Raw genomic sequence first — 12,254 nt, 5'->3', positions numbered from 1 at the left:
ATCTTTCTGAAAACAGAGCTGATTAAATTAAAAAAAAAAAATAAATTCAAACACTCATACATATAAAGCACTTGTTTCCATTACAACGTCTCAAAAATCAATGCTCATTAAGCTTGGCATTTTAAGAACCAGTTCCTGAAATAAATGAGGTTTCCCAGGCACACAGACAAAAGGCTCTTCCATCTCTTTAGAAGCACAGGGAATGACATGCAGCAATGAGAGGAGATGAAAACAGACATTAAGGACCTGCAAGCAATAACTTCCTTCCTCTCAAGGCCTACGTTTGCCACTGCTAGAGGTTTTGTGTAATACGAGTTCTGTAAGCTGCTTGTTTCCATGCAAGCCCCAAACTTGCTGGCTTTAGTCATAGCTGAACAGCTGTGGCACCTGGCCAATCTCCTCAATGCTGGTAGCTGCCCACCACCACCCTCCTGACATCCCTATGACTAAGGAAACCACGTCCAAAACCAAAAACCCATATGCCAAGGAACAGTTATAACCATACATAAAAAAGACCTCAGAAAAGCTCCTAGCCAGGCCTCAAGGCAGTCCCCAGGACCACCCCCAGGGTGCCCTGCTAAACAGCTCGAAGGCCACGCTCGCCTTTTCCTACCTCTTTAGTCCAGCAAATCCTGTACTATTTTCTGCAGTGAGGAACATCCTCAAAATGATGACATAAAACTTCCTCCTCATGAAAAACTGAAATACAGACTTTCCACAGGCAATTCCTTCTTTGTTTGCTGCTTTGCACAACTTCCCTCCCAGAACACAAACGACCTTCTCACTCTCCTACCATGCCCAAAACCAGCAGCATGCTCACTCTACATACAAATGAGAGCCAGCTATAACCACCAGCTGCAAGCGACCTTCTTGATTCAGCTCACCACACCAGCAAATCACAAAAATTCGTTCTTTTCCTGGTTTAGTTTCCTGATGGTTGAATGAATGGTTATGGTTTACCAAGGAGTCAAACACGGAGATGCTGCAGAAGCACATCATCAGCACAGAGATCTCCTCCTTCAGTGGTGACGAACAGGCTGCAAATAATGAGCTAACCAGGGCCACCCCTGGACATCATCAGTAGCATCGTTGCCAGGATAAGATTTTTTTTGTTCGCCAACTGCATTTGCTGGGGAAATTCAATTTTGAGCTTATCACATCCTAGGCTGTTCCTGTGAATGTCATACTACTGCCTTGTGCAGAGGCTCCCACGCCACCTCCTTTAGTGGTATTTTAGAAAGAACAACCTGTGAACCACAGAAAGGTTATAAACTTCAAATGAGGTTTGCAATCCTAAATCCCGAGTATTATAAGCATCTTGCAGCTTAGCAAGGCACCTTAACCATAGAAAGTAAGGTCTGGGGAATTGCCTCTATTTTATTTGCTGAGCAGTAAATATGATTTTCAAGGACATTCTTGCACGCATAACTTTCCGTTATGTATCAAAACAAAAAAAACAAAGCGTGACTCTCAACTCTGAGTCTGGCATGCCAGGAGCGTAACAGTTAACGTTGGAAGTATGAACGATTTTCTCCAAGTTTTTTCACAACATTCACGTTTTTCTCGAACACTCTTCACAAAAACTCAATTTTGAATCAGAGCTACACACTGGATTTATTTAACTGATCAAATGAAATTATTCAGTCAGTTGCTGTTCTGCCTCTCCTGCTGCTTAACTTGAATTTTAGATATCAAGATATTCTACTAGTCACAGCTGAAGAAAAGTTCTGCTACCTGCTTAAAGGCCATAAAGACTGACTACAAAATAAAGGATAATTGCAAGCACATTAAAAGGAAATAACCTTTCAGATAAACAGTAAATAATATTTTGGTTCCAAGAAAGATGAGTCATAAGAAAATTTACATGTATGTGAAGAGCTTCCTTAACTTTGCTCTGGACAAGACTGAGCATAAAGAACCATGTTACAGTCTCATCAGCAACTGAACACATTTTCCAAGTATCTGACCTTAAATGATCCCAACTCCATCAGAGAATAGTAACTGTAAGAAAGCAACATACATTAGTGACACTTCTCTTGGTTAAGCCCTTTGCAAATGTTACGGGGTCTCGTTAGGGCTGTGACGGGATATGAGCTCCTATCTTTAGAAAGGAGTAAGAATTTACAAATTGTATAGGAAAAGAAAAAAATGGGGATTAAAAATCCAGGAACACTTGTATTCTATTTCCAAACTTAAAGCAGCAGATAATTAGATGCTCAACCATAGAACAACAAAATACCTAATTTAACAAAATAAGGCCGTTTGCTTTAGCACCTTAGCGTGAATGAGATTAATGCCAGTACACTCCATACCAGAATTACTAGGAGAACATTACATCCTTAAAGAAAAGAATTAAAAAACAGAAGCATACACAACCAACTAGACTGTTGAACAATACTCCTTAGCAGCACCTGATAGTGACTATTACATGTTTGCAAAGGAAGAAAACCCCTAACATGCTACCCTGTGGGAAAAAAACAAACATGCCAAAAAAAACCCACCACCATCCTTGCTACCTTCCTACATGAATAATTGCTTTCAGTCATTCTGATGCGCCTGTAAGGAGTGGAGATCTAAGATCAGGATTCAACAAACTGCTTTGCTTATGCTTTAGAAAGCTATTAAGTGCTGAGTGGAAGAGCTAGTCACAGTTCCATAAAAACAGCTGCCTGGAGAAGCAATTCCCAGCATACTTCATACTGGCACCATTCCCCACTTTCTGTAAACAGTATGTCCCAAGAATTATGCCTGTAGCTTTAGGACAGTATTGTTGCAGGTCCTGCCAGACATACTGCCTTCCAAACACTGCACCACATGGTAAACCAAGAAACATCCAGTGCAAAAAAACAAAAAAACAAAAAAAAAACCACACCCCATAGTTTTGTGATATTCCAAAATGTAACCAAGTGTATCTGAAAACAAGCCCTGGAAGATGGAAATAATGCCAATCAGAATTTCCAAGCACAGCAGCAGCAGCTATTTTATACCTAACACAAAACAGCAGTCCTCAGGATGTGGGGGTGATATGACGTAAGGCTGGCAGATGCCAGTCCCTTCCCACTGAAGAAACTGGGACAGCAATTCACAGCAGATTGATCTAGTATCTCTTTGCACAGAACTAGACCGGATGTAATGCCCTCTCAGATAGATGAGTAAACAAATCATTAGTTATTTCACAAAGCTAAAAGGCACACAGTTGCAAGTAATCAGTTTTTATCCATATGATAAGTCTTACAGTGAACGATGTGCATTAGGAAAGCTGAAGAACCATCTTTGAGAGGAGAAAGGAAGCTTATGTAGAATTTACCCAAACCAAACACTAAAGTAGTAAACTGAGTAACAAGCAATCATTTATGTAAAAGCCACATTAAGGAGATTGGAATAAGCATTTTTGTACATTTCCAGATATAACTGGAGCCAGAGGCAATCATGTATATGTGAGGGAAGCAAAAAAAACAACCCTATTGCCTAGCTCCTTTAAGAAATGTGTTTTTTATTCATTGTTGGAGATCTAAAGGTAGGAAGATCTCAAGACTAGATTTTTCTTTCCCCGCTATAGTAACATTACCATTAGCAAGGTATAACTGTATCATCACAATCACCAATTATCTTATCATTTGCCTATATTCTGTCTACTCCAACCGGTTCCATCTCCCATGTGATCTAATGCTGTTAAAAAAAAAAAAAAAAAGAGACATTCATGCAATTCTACTATTCACCTGCGGGTAGAGAGCTGTGCAACCCTTAGTTGCAGAAATCCCTACTTCACAAGGTATCGTGCAAGTCGATGGATTGTTATACACTGCAGTGGGAACCGAGAGTAAAGCCATGAACAGAACGCTGCTAGTTTAGATAACATCTTGCTATTTACTAGTAACAGGTATGATAATGGTGTAGTCATGAACACTATAGCAATTTTATGAGATGTGTTCTCACTCTCATCAATGAAAACTATGTCCTACGGCAAGACAACCAGTAGTTGGTTGCCCACAAGAATAGAACTACAGACTCCTTTCTACTGTAGAGGCACACAGCTTTCATTACCTGTACCAAGTTATCAGTAGCCTCTCTCCTATGCAGGCATCACTTATGCATTTGGAAGAAATGCCAAGGGAAGAGCTTCTGAGCGCACAATCTTCACCTCGGGTGGACCCTGGTGAGGGTGAGGCAGGCAGGACCACTTCCAGAAGGAGCCAGCTCACAGCCCCATGGGCAGTATGCACCGGATCCGTGTCACTTCCTTTTAGCAACAGCACAGCCCCCCCGGGCTATCTCCCCCACCCACAGCTCCAGTACTACTGCTTGCAGAAGTGGAAACAGGGAACTGATCCTGTTGAAAACAAACCTGGAAAGAAACAAAAAAGAAACCATTTTTTATTAAGCTGAGTTGCTACAAATTAGCATGCATAAAGGAACAACCTTAATGTGGGCCCTTACTAATCACTGGGGACCTTACCTGAAAAGCAGAGTGAGAACTAACCACCAAAACAAACAACAAAAATGATGTGAAAGCAAACCAGGCCAAAGCAACAGAGACACATTCTGGACAGGAACTGTTTCAAGAAAGGATCCCAGGACCGGTTTGAGTTATGCTCCAAAGTAGAAATCCAGCTGGGCAAGCAGCTTAGCCATCAGCAAGCGAGACCAGAGATCAGCCACAGCCCAACATCTTGGACAATTCCACCATACATCACAATTCCTAAGTTTCCTAACTACAGCTAAATTTTGGGGTTTTTCTGTGAAACATAAGAGATGAAAAGGTGATAAACTGTCCAATCAGCCAAATTCCTGCAGATCAGACATAACATTCAATAGGAGAAGGCAAGCTGTTTTGTGGAAAATCTTTTTCCTACTAAGTGAACACACTGGTTCCTAGCAAAGAACTGCAGTTCATTATTAGGAAATTAAGACAGGAAATTGAGGAATAAGGAAATTAAGACTGACTCAGATTCTTTGCTCTGAATTTCATAAAAAAAACCCAACACATTGTTTTGATCAACTTATTTATCATCCTTAGCAGTAGTGCGACAAGAGTAACACTTCCCAGGACCTGGCATTCAGTGTGTCTGTACGCTCAGCACCGCCTGCCTCAAACAGAAGGAGGGAAGAAGTAAATCTACAGCATTAAAACACCAATTTCACAACCGCTAAATTGCAGTGCTGGAGCCAAATTGTTTTTCACTTGAATGACAAATAATGTTTACTCTATAAGATATGTGGATATGGGTTCTCAGCTAAGAGTCAACAAATAGTGTAGGCAAGTCGTTATATTTCCAGTTTGCGCCTGGGCAAAATCCCACAGGCTGTCTGGGTGCTCAAACCGCATTGGGAACAACCTCATTGCAATGCAAATGAGGAGCAAAGCAAGGATGAAACAGAGAAAAACTGATCTCATCCCAAAATAAAATTGAAGAGTTATGTCAGAAATGTGAAGCAACCGACATGAAATCGTATCACACACATGCCAAAAGCTAATGGAGATCTCATGTTCAAGCAAGAATTACTATTTCTGAGGCACAAACTCTGTACTTGAAAGGAGGAGGAAATTCATCAGGCAATGTTATGCACACATGTATTTAAAGAGGCATGTCCTACTGCACTGCGCAACAAATAAATACCTATTTTGGCAGTTCAAGTTTCTGCTAAAACAATCTCACAAGCCTTTTTTTTATGCCTTTGTGCAGCCACAGACTTTCATATTGCAGTGTTGAGGAAAAGAAACATCAGAGCCACATTATTCAGAAGGCTCTCAGACTTTGAGAACTTCTTATGAAAATCAAAGTCATGAAGCATTCAGGCTGGGAAAGGACAGAGGGAAATCCTGCAAGTCCTCAACGTGCCGCTGCTCCTGGGGATGGCACAGCAATGACCAAATGCAGGGACAATCCCGCTCCTCCCAAACTGGTAGAGAAGCCCTCAGGCCATCGCAGAATTTACTCAAACAAATCAAAGCCTAAAGAGAAAATTGATCCTGCATAACCCTATTACAGACATGTAAACACAATGGTAAGCAGTACAGATTTTACAGTAACGCGAGGCCTTTATCCAAAGGGCATCCACAGAATTTTACAGCCTGCCTTCTATGCGCTGACTGCATATATTAAATCCAAAACACAGCTTAAATGTAGAACACGTAACCAAATATGAAAAGGCTGTTACGACGACAAGTACTTTACAAAAGGATATGGATTAATACCTGGACAAAAAGATAGAGGCTGATTAAGTTGCAACCCTTCACCTGCCTGCACGAGGCTGACTTTCCACAGGGCTGCCCAGCTGCACAGACCTAGCAGCTTTTTTACAGGCTCTCTTTACGTAGGAAAATCCATGCAAGGTAGACAGTTAAAAGGCATTTGGAACAAACAAACTGCCCCTCCCTCCATCCCTCCAGCCCAACACAAGATCAGGTTAAGCAGCCTTTGACAACAAAATAACCAGGAAAAAAAAAGCAGATACTTAAAAGCATAGAAGTGAAGCTCTCCACATATCCACACCAGGGGAAATGGCTGCACATTAATCTCTCTCCCTGCTGAGATGGCTCAGCAGCAGTTACAGTGATCAGCAGCAATCAAGTGGGCATCATCTGGTGTCTGATGAGCAGGAGCACCCCATGACTGTTATCCACAGAATTCAGGTTGACAGCTTGAGCAAGAGACAGATATTAGAGCAAAAAGCAAAGAAAGCAGTGAAGTTTCTACAAAACAAACTGTCTGAGCTCCAGAGAAAAACATCCAAGAACAAGATTGGAAAATTTCCATTATGCACATTAGAAGGAAAGTACATACTTTCTTTCCTCTCATATCATGCAAAGCAAAGCACGAGCCCAACACTTTCATCATTAGTTACTAGAAGTTTAGAACTGACTGACTGGAATTGTCAGCCCAGCTTCTATCCGTGCCATCCCTCTGTACCAAGGAACCATCTCCCACATCCCTCCAGATTCCCACTTCAACAGTTGATGAATTCTTTGATGAAGTCTTTGAAAGCAGACTACCCTCACTCAAAACCTAAAACCAAAACAGAGCTATTAGCTAACTCGAGACCCAGGAGTTTAAGAGCCATGAAGCGCTCGCTCGCAAGGCAAAGCCAGTAACTCCGAGCTCAGCAGCTATGCACACAGTGCCCATCAGCCAACTGCAAGCCTTGGGAACATCAAAGTATCACTGAGACAAGCTTTTTTAACATACTAAAATCACTTCACTGTACAGAGTAAAGCCCAGACTGGAATGATGAAATTAATCATGCTTGAACAACATTAAAAGTAGAAGAGAGACCCTTCAAGTTTGTTGTGTTTTTTCCCCCCTTAGGAAAAAAATAAACTGAATAGAAGTGGTCATATTCAGACTAAGAACAATCAGCATACAGCAGAAGTGTTTCTGGCCAGGTATATCAGTTCGTTTTGTGTGGTTTTTCTTCCTGAGAGCCTTGGTATCTCCTAGACCTGCATGCAGCAAAGAAGCACAAGCCACTGACCAAGCGCCTACAAAAAGCCACTCTGATTCATTCTTGGTGTGTGCCCAGGGGTTTTATTAAAGAGTACTGCTCTCACAATCCAATTCATCAAGAATTTCCAGATGGATGTTTCCTAAAGATGGAGAGGCAACAAGAAAAGAATCCAAACACTAGGATCCAAACTTTAGAACACTTGAAAATAGTATTTTACTTAGAAGGTTAAGAATTTTGGGTCTGGCTTCAACATCATAACCCAAGAATCCTACAGCTTTGGCACCCAAGGAAGCCAAGAACTTGCCCTGACCCTCAAATTCTGCTGTGTGGCTCCACTTTTTCTTCAAGAGAACCTTCACAGTTTGGCACCCCCAATCCTCTGTCAGCCAACGTCTCATATACAAATCATTTGCCCTGACAGCCTTTCAGTCACGACACTGCACAAATAGAAGACGTATATGCATAAATCACTAATAGAAACATCACGTTTGGTAACTATGAAACATCACAACTGTGCAAATGGCTCAGCAAAGACAAGTGCTGAGTGGAGCAACTGCAGCTCTCGCAGATCTGCCTCCTTCAACACAGTTAAAAGGATTCTGGATGGATGCGTAACAGGGTTAACATGATGTGATGCCATTTGTACTTCCAGATTGATAGCAGTCTATTAATGCTCGTGAGTTTATCACTACAAGTCTTAGTCAATGAAAAAAGGAAGAGAGCTGCCTCCTGCATGGCAGAATAATCCTCCTGATCTTGTTAGGAAAGTTCTCGTTCCTGACGCAACATCTGCCTTGACTACACACTGTAAAGAACATCAAAATGATGCAGCTGAGATGAGCACATCCTCTCCCAGACACAGCTGTGTCACTCTGAGGCTGCTGCCCTTCCCCTCGCTGCTGCTGCCACCGCCCACACCAATGCATCACTGGGAAAAATGGAAGAAACTTTTTCCACTTTGAGTTTCCATCAGCCAAGCCAACGTAAAATAACTTGCCATAGGTCTTTGCTAACCCAAGTGATTTGATAGAAGAGCACAGAGCCAAAAAAACCTCAAGCAAATTTAAATCAATCCACGGCCCCACCTCCCACTGCCACCCTCGCCGAGTCAATGGTCAGAAGCACGATCCAGCCAAAACCTAACAAAGCAAGAAGCAATTCATTACACCAACTTGACTTCACTCCCGGACTTGAACTCCCAGACACAACGACTCCCGTGCCAGCATGGAAAGATGCATGGACAGGAAGGAGGACGAATGACCGCAGCCCCAGTTTAAACTGCCAAGTTTCTAGACGAGCTTAGGCAAACCTAGGAGAGTTGCTTCAGAGAAGAGGTCACAACCTCCTCCCCCATACAGGCAGTAACATTCACACAGCCACGCAGACAGCCTGTTCAGGCAGCCGATCCAAATGAAGTCAAATATTTTTCTGTACCACCATTTTCAGCTGGATCAGTAAAGAGGGAGCGACAAAAGAGTAACTTTTTTTGTTGAGAGTACCACCAGAGACATCTGCTCTGGTGGCAATGCCCTAGAGGACACGTTAGAAGATTTAGCATGAGCAAGTTCATGCTCAGTCTTCTACAGAAAGAGAAAGGCAACAGGCTCTGATGTCACTCAGTAAAATCAAGATCCCTGGATTGAACAAGTATCTATAATTTCAATGTGTTCACTGCTGAAGGAACCTCAAAAGCAAAATTAAAGCCCTAGTTTCACATAAGCTTAAACCAAGCTTGCTTAATAAACTGCTACAATAACATCTAATCTACTCTAAAAAAGAAAAAAATACCAGGTCGGAGGGTCAGATGAGTACAATTGCAGGAGCTCAGACTGCCACAAGAATCCCTCACCATCAAGGTTCTGCAGAACATCTTTTCCAGAAGTAGAAGACTTATTTTTCTATAATATTAGAACTTGGTTTTGTTTGTTTTCGTTTTTATATTATGCAGCTTCACCAGTATTAGTAGCAGAATAAAACCAACTGCAGGCAGAATTCAAGAGCCCTGTGGAGTGCTGAAGCAAGTGTTAAGAACACTATTAAAGCTACATGTATTTCTTCTAGCCCCTATCACTGGGAGGTAAGTACTTTTCCATGCATTTTTACTGTTATTTCAGCAAGTTCTTCACCCACCACTCCCATTACCAGAGAAAGAAAAGTACTTAAAGATCATTCCAACGCCAAGCAGCTAAACCATGCTACAAAACATAATGCTGGGGGTCTTGTGAGTTCTGAGAGCCCAGTGTGGCTTGTTGGTTTGTTTTTCTTCTTCCTGAACGCATAATGCTGTCAACTACTAGTGCAATGCCAGAGGGCTTTGCGACACCAAAATAAGGAGATAAATTTATCTACTCTGCCTAGTTTACAAGCGCCTTCATCTTCCACAAATTTGAGAGCAGTAATAAGTGCAGGGAAGTCATTCCCAGGTTAAAAAAAAAAGTTCTCAGCTAATAAGGATTTAAATGTTTTATTTGAATTGCATTTCTTCTTTAGGCTTTAGAAAGAAAGAAAAGTTCTTTGATGTGTTATGTTTGGAGCTGTACAAATCAGAGTTTTCACTGAGCCTTAAAACCAACACCTTACTCAGCTACAGATGAAACAGTTTACCGTCACATAACCCAGGCTATCAAAACAACTTAAGAATCATGGGCGAGGATGAACATATCTCATATTTGTTCTTTTGGACTTTGATCACGTTATTTTTTGTATTCCTTCCATGAGACTTTTGCTAGGGAGAAAAAAAAAAAAAAGCAACATTTCCACAGAGAATTGCCAAGAGATGAAAAAATGGAAAACACACTAATGAGCAGAAAAACAATACTGCTGCTCTATGGTAACTATTAACTTCTGCATAATCGTAGAGAGCGTGTTAGCAGTAACCATAGATCAATAAGTCAAATAGAAGTGATGAGTCAGAAATCCATTTCAATATTTACACTATTCCTACAAGCCATAGCTAGGGTAGTACTCCGGCCAAACAGAATGACTGTGCCTTCTGTCTCAGCCACCCATGCCGGACCTCAGCTGGAGAGGCAAGAAAGCCAAAAATGAAAACCACAAAACCAACTCCATCGACATTACAGCCAGACGCTGTGGTGGTTAGAAGCATCTCCCAGTCCAGACGGCTGGATCGCGAAGCATTGACAAGACCCTCAATAACGCAGTAACACACACATTGAATAGGAATCAGAGCAAGAGCTCCCTAATCATTTCACGGAGCACTAATGAGCAGGTTACATAAACCCACCGGGCCGAGGGAGCTTCAGAGCAGGGCTGCTGCGAGGCAGGAGCTCTCCTCTTAGGGATGCACTACGTCGCTGGCGAGGACGGCTCGTTTCCATCGGTGGAATAAAATGAGTTAAGCACATTCCCAACGGGAGCCGTGCTTAACCCTCCCCTCAGCTCCCGAAAACGAAGCCGGGCAGCGGCTGCCCGCTGCTCCCTCCGGCCCCGGCCGCACGCTATCGCTCGCCCATCCCCGCCACCTTCTGCCCGATAACAGCTCCCATTGTGCAGCTGCTCCACGCAGGAAGGCGAAGCCGAGAGCCGCGCTCCCAGGTGGGAAGACACGATCCTCACCTCAAGGGCCGCTCCAACATCTCCCGCCGAGCATCGAACCGAGCAGCGGGCGCCTCGGCCCCACAGAATTCCGCCACGCTGAGGGCACCCCGCCGGGCCGGGGTTGAAGGGCTGAGGGCTGCCGCTCCGCACCGGAGCCGCTACAAAGCGGCGCGGGCCGGACGGCACCGGGGGACCCTCAGCCGGGCGCCGGGCCCGGATGAGTGCTCGGGCAGCCGGCGGCGGAGGAGCAGGAAGCGCCGTGGGCCGCTCCGCGGGGCCGGGGGCTCCGGGTCTGTCCGCCCGCCGCCGGGCCCTCGCGACCGCCCCCGCCGGCTCCACCTGCGCCGCGCTCGGCGCCCCACCCCGTGCCCGGCCCGCCGCCCCCCGCCCCAGGACGGGCGCCGCAGGGCGTCGCCGCCTCCCCCGGCCCCTCGCGTACTTCCCCGGGGCGCCGCCGCCGCCGCCCACGCCCCCCCTCCACCGATCCCCTCAGGCTCCGCCGCCCCGCGCCCGCGATCCCCCCCGCGGCCCCTCGCCCGCCGCGGCTCCGGCCCGGCCTCACCCCGCCCCGCGGCCCAGAGGCGCTCACCTGCCGGCCGCAGCCTCCTCCCTCCGGCGCCTCTTCGGCCGCCCGTCGCCACTGAGCAGCGCCGCCGCTCCCCCCTCCCCGCGGCGGCTCCCGTCCCCGCCGCCCGCCACGCCCATCCCGGCCGCCCATTGGCCGCCCGTCCCGTCGCTCTGCCCTGGGATGGCCGCGCGGCGCTTCCCGTCAAAGCTCCGGCCCCGCCCCTCTCCGCCCACGGGCCCCCGAGTGTTTTATTCACTCAGGGGCTTTGGCGCCCCCAATCCGTTCTACCGTTCCTGATTGGATGAGGCGATCGAAAGGGAGAGCTGCGATAGGCTGCCGGAGGTGCCAGCTGCGGCTGCGGGCCCGCCTCCGTGCTAGGCGTTAGGCCGCGTCGGGGCGGGGGGCAGCTGGGGTGCGTGGAGGTCGGGCGGGCCTCGTCCTGGCCGCGGCGGGGGGCTTAGCTGCGGCGGTCCAGGCACAAGTCTGCTTCCTGCCTCCGAGCCCAGGCCTGGAGACCCTCGGGGCGGTGCGGTGCGGCCGCCCCACAAGCACGGCCCTGCCTTCCACAGAACAGCTCCCGGGTTTCGCTGTGCCGTCGGCTTCCTTCCCTCCCTACGAAAGCAGTCACCCCTGCGGGCAGATGTCAGCTGCGGCAGCCGTGCGGTAGGGGGGCCAAGGAGCG

General features: G+C 45.9%; 1 protein-coding gene across 11 annotated transcripts in view; it reads right to left on the bottom strand.

Annotated features, from left to right (window-relative positions):
• NUMB (NUMB endocytic adaptor protein) overlaps positions 1 to 11,722 on the bottom strand; it is a 91,659-nt gene extending 79,937 nt beyond the window's left edge. For 5 of the 11 annotated variants that reach the window (XM_085224879.1, XM_085224877.1, XM_085224878.1 and 2 more), the window contains exon 1: positions 4,045 to 4,345. The gene's annotated coding sequence lies outside the window, so the exon portion shown is untranslated. Of the gene's footprint in view, positions 1 to 4,044; positions 4,346 to 11,022; positions 11,349 to 11,593 lie in introns of those variants that run through there. The other 6 variants (XM_085224873.1, XM_085224875.1, XM_085224871.1 and 3 more) reach the window with 5 other exon arrangements.
• Positions 11,723 to 12,254: the final 532 nt, after the last annotated feature.

The sequence above is a fragment of the Meleagris gallopavo genome, chromosome 5 (genome assembly GCF_905368555.1).
Source record: "Meleagris gallopavo chromosome 5, MGAL_WU_HG_1.1, whole genome shotgun sequence".
Taxonomy (NCBI): domain Eukaryota; kingdom Metazoa; phylum Chordata; class Aves; order Galliformes; family Phasianidae; genus Meleagris; species Meleagris gallopavo.
The sequence above is the reverse complement of the archived record's forward strand: the minus strand, read 5'-3'. Positions and strand labels throughout refer to the sequence as shown.